The sequence below is a fragment of the Papio anubis genome, chromosome 9, assembly GCF_008728515.1.
Source record: "Papio anubis isolate 15944 chromosome 9, Panubis1.0, whole genome shotgun sequence".
Taxonomy (NCBI): Eukaryota; Metazoa; Chordata; class Mammalia; order Primates; family Cercopithecidae; genus Papio; species Papio anubis.
Window position 1 is genome coordinate 17,857,763 of NC_044984.1, and position 11,955 is coordinate 17,869,717.

Sequence of the window (11,955 nt, forward strand, 5' to 3'; positions counted from 1 at the left end):
TTAAAAGTTTTAAGAACAAGTTGGTCTCGGTGGTGTACACTTGTAGCCCCAGCTACTCAGGAGGATCACTTGAGCCCAGGAGTTTAAGACTAGCCTGAGCAACATAGTAAGATAGTAAGACCTCTTATCTCTCTCTAAAAAAAAAAAAAAAAAGTAAAAAAATACAAATAAATAAAATGTTTTAAAAACATACATGATCATTGCTGAAGATCGTAAAATAATGCTATCTGCTTAAAAGCATGAATTAAAAGAAAATGTCAACCTCATTTATGAAAAATTAAAAAACAAACTTTAAGGCCTAGCTATAAGATCTGAAACTAACCATACTGCAGTATATATGTGAAAAGGTACCATCTAGGGACTTTTTAGACTTAAATTTTAATCATAAAATACTTCAAACATTAAAAGTACAGAAAATACTACAGCAGTTACCTATTACATACCACTAACATTAAACAGATGTTAACATTTTCCATAATGTGTTTTAGATCTTTCCCTCTTTTGAGGATACAAAATGTTACAGTTAAAATTAAAGCCCTTCCTCCCTTCTTTCCTTTTGTCTTCCTCTCTAAACAACCACTTTCCTGAAGTTTTTCTATATCTTCCCATCTACGTGTTGAGACATTTACCTCCATAAAGAAAATGTACTACTGTTTCATATATTTTTAAATTTTACATACATAATATGCATATTAATATTTGTATCTTTTTAACCTCCTTTCTTCCTGTTAAAAATGTTTTTTTGTGCTTTACCTGTGTTGATATCTGAAGGTCTACTTTCTTTACACAGCTCTATAACACGATGTTGAAGAACTACTATGTACGTGTTTTCTTATAAACGTATGGATTTCTCCCTAAAAGTGTAATTGCTGGGTTTATGGCAGGTGACCATCTTCACATTTATAGCCCCACTGAAAATTCACAATCTCTCCAGTAGGTGTCATCAGAATTATTAAGTTATATATAGTAGATAAGTATCATATGGTATGTCTGAATGTTTTAATTTATATTTCCCAGAACACTAGCAATATTGAGAATCTTTTCAAATTTTTATTGGCATTGAGTTTTCTTCTTCTACGAATTACCTATCATTACCTTTACCTATTTTTCCATTGGGTTGTTTTTTTTTTTATCATCAATTTGTAGAAGCTCTTTATATATTCTGGATACTAATCCTTTGATGGCTATAGTATTACAAGTTTCTTGTAGTTTTTATCCTCTTTTTTCATATTTTTCATGGTATCTTATAGAAGCTAGTATGTAGTCAAATTTGTTAATATTCTCCTTAATAGTTTGTGCTTTTGTATCATACATAAAAAACCCTTACCTGATGTAATTCAACTATTATTTTCCCCGTTTTCTTCTAAGTTAGTATTATTTTACTTTTTAAGCCCTTAGTTTATCTGGAATTCAATTTGTATAAATGTCCAGATATAAAATTTTTCAATATCAATAACGAATGGTCACAGAGTCATTTACTTAATCCATCCTGCTCCCACCAAAATTTTACTGCCACCCTCATTATATAAATAGATTGACTCCAAATTCCCTTTTTCTTTTCCATTTGTTTGTCTATTTCTGTGTCAACCTTCAGTTTTTACTCCTATGGATTTATAAGTTACAATATCTAGTCAGACAAATCTACCATTATTCTTATTCTTCAAGATTGTGTTGACCTTTTGGGTCATTTATATTTCCATATAAATATGAGAATTTGTTCGTCAAATTCTATTCAAAAGAAATTCATGACTTCTTTATTGAAAATACACTAAATTTATAACTTAATTTGGATACGTTTCTATCATTATGAATTTGAGTTTTCTCATCCACATATCATGGTATCACAGTCATATTACATCTTTTCAATCAGTTAAGTCTTCTTTGAATGAAGTTTTTAAATTTTCCAGGTAAAAGTCTCAGTATCCTTTTATAAGTCTTTTTCTACATACCTTCTAGTTTTGTCTCCTATTACAAATGATATGTAACAATTTTATAGTACATTTTCTGAGGAAGACAGCATACCAAGTGATTAATAGAACAAAATTCAAGCATTGAAACCAAAAGACTCAAGTTCAAATCTTATCTTTGCCATTTACAAGGTGTGTCACCTAAAGCAAGTTATTTTAATCTCTCAGTGTCTCTGGGGGATAGTTCCCTCATCTGTCAAATTGAGAGTCCTAATAATACTTACTTCATAAAATTCTGGTGGTGATTACATTAAATAAGGAGAAAGAGAGAGAGGACTCAGAACACCTTGGCACATGGTAAATGATTAATAGATGTTCATTGGTCATATCCGTTAGGATGGACTAGGGGATGATACATTAACAAATAACCTTGAAATTTCAATGACTGAAAATAAAGTTTACTTCTTATTTATGCTGTGTGTTCATCATGTATTACGGAGGGCACTATTCTATTTTGTCTTCACCCCAGGACCCAAATTGTCTATAGAGCAACCAATATCTGGAAGATATGGCAGTCTTCTGGGTGATGGTGCTCTATCAATTTGCCACATGGAAGATGATTGCCATTCCTTGTTCCAAGAAACAAAGGAATATAGCAGCAAATCTTGTGCTGTCTCTTAAAGCTTCTACCTGGAAGTGACAGGCATCACTTCTGCTTACACTTCATTGTCACAGCAAGTCACCTGATCAAACCTAACTTCAAGGAGACAAGAAAGTAAAATCCTACCCTGTACTCATACAAAATCAAAAATATTTAGTGAACAGTTTCTTCTATCGTAGCTGTTGGTATGGTATATTAAAATTAAATTTTTTATCTTAATTTTAAATTTAATTGACTTGCTAAATTATTGTGTTAGTTCTAACAGTCTTATTTTGTTTAATAGTTTTATTTTGTTTGTTTAGTTTAAAGAAACTGAACATTATTAATCCTATTTCACAGGTTCCTAAGATCATGTGGCTAATGAACTGTGAAAATCAAATTTGAGGCCAGATTTCTCTGCCTTCAAAATCCATTTTCTTCCATTTTCTTCCCACTACAAAATCATTTAGTATTTTGTAACATTTCGTATTTAGTTCCTTAAGAGTCTGCCTTATTTTCTCTTGAAATTTTATGGTAAATACTCCACCACTGTGTACAAATAATGACAGTTTTGACTCTTGCTGCCCAGTCCTTATGCTCTTCACTTCATTCCTTTGTGTGTTGAAGTATGTTACTGTGCTGATTAAAAATTACAGTATAATGTTGAAGAAATTATAACTGGCAATTAAAATGTGAATTTTTGTGAATTTAATCAGTGTAACATATCTCATTTTTGTATTAGTTTGCATTTCCTCAATTACTAGTGAAATTGAGCTTGAAATTTCTAGATGTTCTTGGCCACGCAACTTTCCCTTGTGTGAACTGTCAATTCACACCCTTTGCTTTTTTTCTATTGCATTGTTTGCCTTTTTCCTGGTGATTTGTTCTACTCAAACCTGTTTCTTTCCTGTAAATTTCTCTCTCGTTCTTTCTTTCTCTCAGTTCTCTTCTTTAAATGCTTCTCCGCTCCATCTGGTATATTCAGATACTAATCCTTTGTTAGTTAAATATATTGAAATACCTTCTTACATTGTGTCTTTGTCTTAGAGAAATTTTACATTTTAACATAGTCAAAATTCCTTCCTTTGCGTTTTGAGTTTTTGCCTTTTTTAAAGAAATACTAAGAAAAAATTATATATAACATTTCCCATATTTCGTCTTAGAGAAATTTTACATTTTAACATAAACACTATGAAAAATATATATATAACATTTTTCCATATTTATTCTAAACGGTTTCCATTCTTATGTTCACGTTTAATTCCTTAATCCATTTGGAATTGATCTACGAGCTCCGTATGGTTGGGATCCTCTGGGGGAAGGAAGAGTGGGTAAAAACAAGAGAGTTAGAAGCATTCCCAAATAGAAATGCTTCTTTAGAAGCATTCACTCCACACCAACATACTGACCGTGAAAAACGTTTTTATGAAGAATGTTAATTACCTCTCTCAGAACACCTAATTTTCTGCAGAGCATAGTTTAGGAAATTCTGAAACCAGTGAATTCTATCTAAATTTTAAAAGACAGGAAGGAAACCAACAATTCTGTGCCCCCTAAGTGAAAAGCATTATGTCATGCGCGTCCTTGTGAAGAGACCACCAAACAGGCTTTGTGTGAGCAATAAAGCTTTTTAATCACCTGGGTGCAGGCGGGCTGAGTCCGAAAAGAGAGTCAGTGAAGGGAGATAAGGGTGGGGCCATTTTATAGGATTTGGGTAGGTAAAGGAAAATTACAGTCAAGGTGGGGTTGTTCTCTGGCGGGCAGGAGTGGGGGTCACAAGGTGCTTAGTGGGGGAGGTTTTTGAGCCAGGGTGAGCCAGGAAAAGGACTTTCACAAAATAATGTCATCACTTAAGGCAAGGACCGGCCATTTTCAATTCTTTTGTGGTGGAATGTCATCGGTTAAGGCGAGGCAGGGCATTTGCACTTCTTTTGTGATTCTTCAGTTACTTCAGGCCATCTGGGCAGACGTGCAAGTCACAGGGGATGCGATGGCTTGGCTTGGGCTCAGAGGCCTGACACATTATGTTAGGTATGTTCCCATAACTCATTTCATCCTCAAAAAAAAAAAAAAAACCACTAAACTAATATTATTAATCCTATTGTACAGGTTCCTAAGATCATATGGCTAATGAACTGTGAAAATAAAATTTGAGGCCAGATTTCTCTGCCTTCAAAATCCATTTCTTTCCATTTTCTTCCCACTACAAAATCATTTAGTATTTTGTAAGGCTGAAGCATAAATTAATACATTAGGATTTTAAGACGAAGTTAGAACCAGAAAAGAGAGATGGAGACTCTGGTAGAAGGTAATGGCTACTTGCTTTTAAATACATAGGCAAACTACATCTCTTTAAATGTCACCTAGATTGTATGATTATTTTGAAGTTAAAAACATGTGCTAGGATTCAAGTCACGTAGACCTGAGTTTAAACCTGCTTATACCAAGCAAGCTATTTTCCTAACCTCAGTAAAAGGGGGATAATAACAGCTACTGCACAAGACTGTTGGGTGGATTACATGAGTTACATGGAAAAAGCATCCAGAATTCTGTTTGGTACATAATAGGTATGAAATGTTAGTTCCTTTAAACCTCAATTGTATACATATGTATCCAGAAACCTTCACAGGGTCTCTACAGCCTAAAGAATATTGGAAGCCTCTTGCTTTCCTTTTGTTTTATTCTCTCTGTTTCTTCTCCCCTGCCCCTGCCTCAGGCAACGCTTTGTTGGTAATACTGGACCCACTATATAACCAGGTATCCTGTTATTAATTATGACTCGGTTCAGCCCAGTGGAGCTAAATTACTTTCATAAGGCCAAATCAGCACCAGAATGAGTCACCAACACACTGAGACACTCTTCCTCCTCCCCCAGGGTTTGCTCCACAGTGGACACAGCTGCCTTCGCGTTTTTAGAGGTTAGAGGGTTACTGAAGAGTGACTGAGAGTGACCTTGAATATCTTGTTGCTTGCCCTCCTCCAGCATCCCATAAATGAACAAGTTGGCATCCATCGGGAATTAGCTGGGTCATACTAGGGCAAGGAAAAATGTTATATTGATTCTGTCTCTGGTTCTACTCAAACCTGTTTCTTTCCTATAAATTTCTCTCTCGTTCTTTCTTTCTCTCAGTTCTCTTTTTTAAATGTTTCTCCCCTCCATCTGGTATTTCCCTTCTCTTTGTTCTCCCCTGTGACATCTGCCATCTCCACCCTATTCCCATTCTCCTCCTCATCTCCTCCTTCTTTCTTGTTCTGTTCAAAAATAATAATAATGATAACAACAGTAATAAGCAGCTGCCTGCTGATTGTACTCCAGGAACATAGAGTACTTCCATTCGTGATCACAGGTGGCTTCCCAAGTCCCGTCAGCCTGGTGGCTGAATTTTTGGGTCATAGTGAGGCAGGTAGGTAGGAGGGTGTGGGGGGTAAAATGTCCAGAACAGTCAAATGCATTGTAGCTCCTCACGTTTATGTTGCTAATGCACTCCAAGTCAATCACAATAAAGTTTCCAGTGGAAAATCATCAAATTCAGTCTATGGAGATTAATTAAGACTGTGACATCATCTCCTGTTTTTATATCTGCCCAGCTTTTGTTCTATGAATAAACAGGCTTCTACTTTTCAGAGCAATGTTGTAAAAAACAGATATGCTAAAAATTATACAGGGATGCCCAGGGAAGCCTGTGTCTACTCAGACAAATTATCTAGTGGAGATACCCAAAGTACTTAATGCAGGAGTGGAAGTCCTTACTTTTTCATACATAGCAATTTAAGAACTGACTCAGGCATAATTATCTCAAACTCTACTTAATTCTGCCTATGATTTTTGCCTTACTCTTCTAAATTGTATTTACTCAATATTTTTACTGAAATTCTATTTTTCTTAACATATTTGTATATGTGTTTTGTTGTAAGCCATTTCAAATATTTTATGGAACAGCATGAGTTTTAAAAAAGAAAAACAAATAAGTGAAGCAATAAACTCAGCCTTGATCCAATCATCTATACCAGATGCCTTGATCTGTAATCTGACTTTTAGCTCAGATTTTTTTCGTGTTACCACTTCATTTACAATTTGACCTCATGAGAGTATCTCATTTAAGAATATTAATAGAAGATGTACAAGCTTCATTTTTCCAGGGTTATACAAGCAGTCTTAATTTAAATTCATATATGTGAAGAATAGATTTAGAAAAACATCAACACAAAGTGGATATTTATAAGACACTGTTCTAAGCTAAGTATTCTGGCTTTAAAATTCTTGTTTTGACATAAACTATCCAGTATTGCAAACCAAGTTAAGCTTAAAGGCATTAATAAAGCAAGCATTAATTGTCAGCCTAACCTCTGTTAGTTATCACCAGCCTCAAGGACTCTGTTATTAATAATGAAATTCATAACAAGGACAAAAGTTTCCTCACAACCTGGTTTCTCCTGGTTTCTATTGTTCATGGAGGCTCTGATCTAGAAAATTCATCAGTATCTGTGAACTAAAGCGGAGAACTGTTTACTTATTATCTCTCTCTTCTATGTTCTTAAGGGTTAGAGAATCGTTTTCACCACAGTGTCCCGCAGCATCTAGCAATGTCTCTGTCGTGAAGAAGGCCATGGAGTCTGCACTCAGGGTATCTGATTATAATCCCAGCACTGCCATTTATCATCTGTACACTGGAGAGCAACCTGCTTAAACTCTCTGTGCATTAGCTTTTTCATCAAACAGAAAAAGTAACCATTCTTAGAAATTAAAATAATGCATGGCTTATAGAAAATATTCAATAAAGTGTAAACATATGGGTGGAATAATTAAACATTTATGTAACTACATAATTTCTTAGTTGCATTTGTGAATCTCTGAAATTCTAAGATATAGGTGCTTGAGGAAAGGTCCTCATTAGTGACCACTAGTTACTCCAGCTGACATGATCAACTGGTTGAGGACGCCCTTCCCAGGCATAATAGTGCTGTGAGAAACTAATCAGTGGTAAGAGCTGTGTCTCTTAAATTCAAGCCTACGCCAGCCATGGCAAGTGTCCCAAAAATAACAGCTTTTAATTGCATTTCATAATCAACTGGGTTCTTTATGTGGACGGTACACACACACAGAGACACAGACAGAGACAGAGAGAAAGAGAACAGCAACGTAACCAGAAGGATAGGTTTATCATCAGTCCTATATTGGGATTCTTCATTCTTCTATTCATTAATTAAGTGTCCTTGGGAAAGTTAAACTCATTAAGCCTCAACTTTCCCTTGTAAAATGGGAATAATATCTACTTTGAGGACTGGTAATTAGAAAAATAAATGAAACAATATATGTAAATAACTATAGTTTGTTTGTTTGTTTGTTTTTTGAGTCAGTCTCGCTCTGTCGCCCAGGCTGGAGCACAATGGCGCCCTAGTGTTTGACACAAATGAAGTATTTACTAAGTAGGAGCTACTGTTATTATTATTATCATTGACATCGTCATTACCCCAAATTCTGAGAAATTTTTCATTAAGAGGGAGGCATAACATTGGTTACAAAATAATCTTGTTTTACTTATGAAGAAAAAAGGTTTAGCAATTTTAATCCTTAATGGAATTTCTGATGTTATAATTGCCACCTAGCATTCCCTAAAATTTAAAAAGTCGGTAAGTTCACATTCATTTGTATTGTGGATAAAAGTTCAAAGCACTAATTAGATAAGAGGGTGCCCTGATTCTTCCAAATGACTGGGTCAGAGTGACTGGTTGTTTGGGTGGTGTTATTATTAATAATGGTAATAATTATTAAGCCCTTTAATGTCCCATAATTACAAGTGAAGCGTCCACTAAAATGCCACATCAAAAACTTTTTTGTTTTTTGCTTATGAATTCAGTTTCTTTGATCACCCCAAGCACAGTCTATAGGTATCAGTAAACATAATGATCCTTCTCTTCATGCACCTTTTGCTTTGAACAATTCCTTCCAGTACACTTGGTTGGAAGGTAATAGGCCTGTATAATATTTCTACGGAAGGGGAGGGAAGGGATTTACAGGGAGAAGTTGAAGGATGTCAGTACAGCCACCCCAAAGGAAAGTGGGATAAAGGAGATTTTATTTGCAGCCTAAGATCTTATAAAAGATTTCTTTGCCTGAGTGTGTTGAAGAAGGGCACCTTGGCCCTTTAAGGGAATCTAACAGGCAATGTGAGGACAAGCCAAAAAAAAAAAAAAAAAAGCACAAGTGAATCTCATCCAGAGTAAATATCTGAATAAAAAAGAGACCAAGCTAGGCTGTAGAGAACTATGTAAAGGATATGTAATGCGATCAAGTTCTTCCTGGATATTTTCCAGGCTCAATTCTGTGTTATTGTGGTAATAATTTCATTAGTCATTTCTGTAGCTACGACTTTGATACTCACTCAGTGTACAACTGTTTTTTTAAGCCAACCTACACTAGTTCCTTATTTCAGTTTGCAATTTTTTTAGTAAGTTTTCAACTTCTGGTTTGAAGATTTAGTCTCTGAGTAAAATTCTTAAAGACTGTTCAGATGCTTTGACAGCCAAAAATGCTTTACTTTGATCTGTCATCAAAGTAGCAAGATATATTAGCATCCTGTTTTCAATGTGTATTAACTTCATTCAATAAGTCTTTCACTTCATGTGTTTTTCCTGGATGTCTACGAGTGTCTATGACTGTCACTATGCATGAAACCAAGCCTAATATGGCCTTTGCCCTACTATCCCAAGGCTGAAGCTTTTCCTGTGAGTCTTGATATTTTCAGAAATGCATAATGTCTTCTTGCCAACTACTTCTAACATCGCTCACCTGACGCGAGTTGGAGAAACTTTCAACCATTCTTCATCACCCTGACCCAGAGACTGCCACAGTCAATAAAGCACAAGGGAAGAAATGACAGAGAGAGTTTTAGAATCCGGGGCTTCAAAATGAGGATGAGAGAACTGAAGCACTGCCATAGATAATTCAGTCACTGACTCCCTTTCCTGTTAAATACCCATGGGACTTGGAAGTCCTACAAAGTCTTGAAAACTCTTGTTTTTAAAGTGGTCCAATAAAGTCATTCACACTTGATGAACTGCAGGGAACAGTCAGCGGCTGCGGAAGAAGTGGAATTTCTTATGGCTTTGTACTTCTTAGAGAAGAAAGGAGTAGAAAAACTAAGTCTTTTGTGATCATCCTCGGGTCATAAACATTTTTTATAAAACTACTTCAATTACAAGTAAATGTTGTTGGTTTTGATAAAAGATTAGAAGTCCATGAGTGATACTTTGATGGTAAGTCATATCATTCATTAATAATGGACATAGTAGCACTCAGTTTCTAAAGCCATTTCCCTGGTGGCATAAAAATCTTTCTTAAGTTGTTCCACAGTCCTCATTCTCATTATCTTCAAATATGACCTTGATGAATATCAATGTCTACATAGAGTGTGGACATTATCAGAAAATGCCCTATGTACTAGCAACTAAATGGAGAGCAGTGTTTTATTTTTGAGGCTCTAGTTGCTACCCTGCTATCATTATCTGATAAAAATCTAAAGAATATTGAACCTAGCCAGGCACGGTGGCTCGCGTCTGTAATCCCAGCACTTTGGGAGGCCAAGGCAGGCAGATCACTTGAAGTCAGGAGTTCAAGACTAGCATGACCAACACGGTGAAACTCCATCTCTACTAAAAATACAAAAATTAGCCAGGTGTGGTGGCGGGCGCCTGTAATCCCAGCTACTCGGAAGGCTAAGGCACTAGGAGTACTTGGACCTGGGGGGTGGAGGTTGCAATGAGCCAAGATCATACCACTGCACTCCAGCCTGGATGACACAGCGAGACTCTGTCAAAAAAAAAAAAAAAAAAAAAAAAAGCGCCTGCAAAGCTGAGACTTAGAGAAAAAGAAATACTTTGCAATAGTTTGTTCGAAGTTAGACATGAGCCTAATAAGACTGTTGTTTCGAAATACAAACTCTTTTATTCTAAAAGTAAAATACAAAAATTCTTAGGTAAATTTCAGTCTTGTAAACATATTATGAATTTGGTTATATTTTCTCTATGTTTCAGAGGTTTTATACTTAATCATAAAGTATATGTTTTATTTTTTCAAGAATGTAAAATTTATTTTCATATTTTAAATAACACCAAGTTCAATAATGTTAATGTTTGTTCATTTAGCCCATTTTTACTAAGGATTGTAACAACCTATTGTGAGTTAGTTATAAAGGACTCTCCAAAAGACACATCAAATCAGTTTCAGGATTAAGTAAAGCTGAGTGCTATATATATGTGTGTGTGTGTATATATATGTGTATATATATGTGTGTGTATATATGTAAATATATATAATGCAATATTTATATATACATATATATTTAGAGCAATGCTTATTAAATTAGGATCAGTGGAAGCTCTGAAATTGTATGACAAAATCTGAGCATACATACGTTGGTTAGGGGGAGAAAGAGGATGACAGAGCACACATATATTGAGTCATTTCTATGACAGGCCCTGTCCAAGCACTGGAAATACAGTCTTAACAAGACAGAGTTCCTGACCTCAAGTAGCTTATATTCATTTTAGGAAATATAAGCAATAAAAATATAAGCAAATAAGGCCAGGCACAGTGGCTCACGCCTGTAATCCCAGCACTTTGGGAGGCCAAGGCGGGTGGATCACGAGGTCAGGAGATCAAGACCATCCTGGCTAATATAGTGAAACCCTGTCTGTACTAAAAATACAAAAAATTAGCCGGGCGCAGTGGCGGGCGCCTGTAGTCCCAGCTACTCGGGAGGCTGAGGCAGGAGAATGGCGTGAACCCGGGAGGCGGAGCTTGCAGTGAGCCGAGATCGCGCTACTGCACTCCAGCCTGGGCGACAGAGCGACACTCTATCTCGGAAAAAAAAAATATATATATATATATCTGTGTGTGTGTATATATATAAAAAAGCAAATAAATAAATTTCAGAAATGTATCTTGGAGTGAAAGCTCTGGGATTCCAACAGTTTAAGTTTAAACTTATAACGCGAAATCAGAAATGGACAAAAACAAGACATACAGACAAACACAAGCATGAGCAGAAAAGGACACCAAAGACTGTTCTTAGAATTATTAAATACAACATACAAAAGAACATGAATAAAATGTTCCCATTTTACCAAAATAAATGATCAAAACCTGATCAAAGAAGAAGGGACAGAAATAGCCATAAAGAATTATGAGATGCTGGGCGTGGTGGCTCACGCCTGTAATCCCAGCACTTTGGGAGGCCAAGGCGGGCGGATCACGAGGTCAGGAGATTGAGACCATCCTGGCTAACACGGTGAAACCCCGTCTCTACTAAAAATACAAAAAATTAGCCGGGCATGGTGGCGGGCGCCTGTAGTCCCAGCTACTCGGGAGGCTGAGACAAGTGAATGGCGTGAACCCGGGGGGTGGAG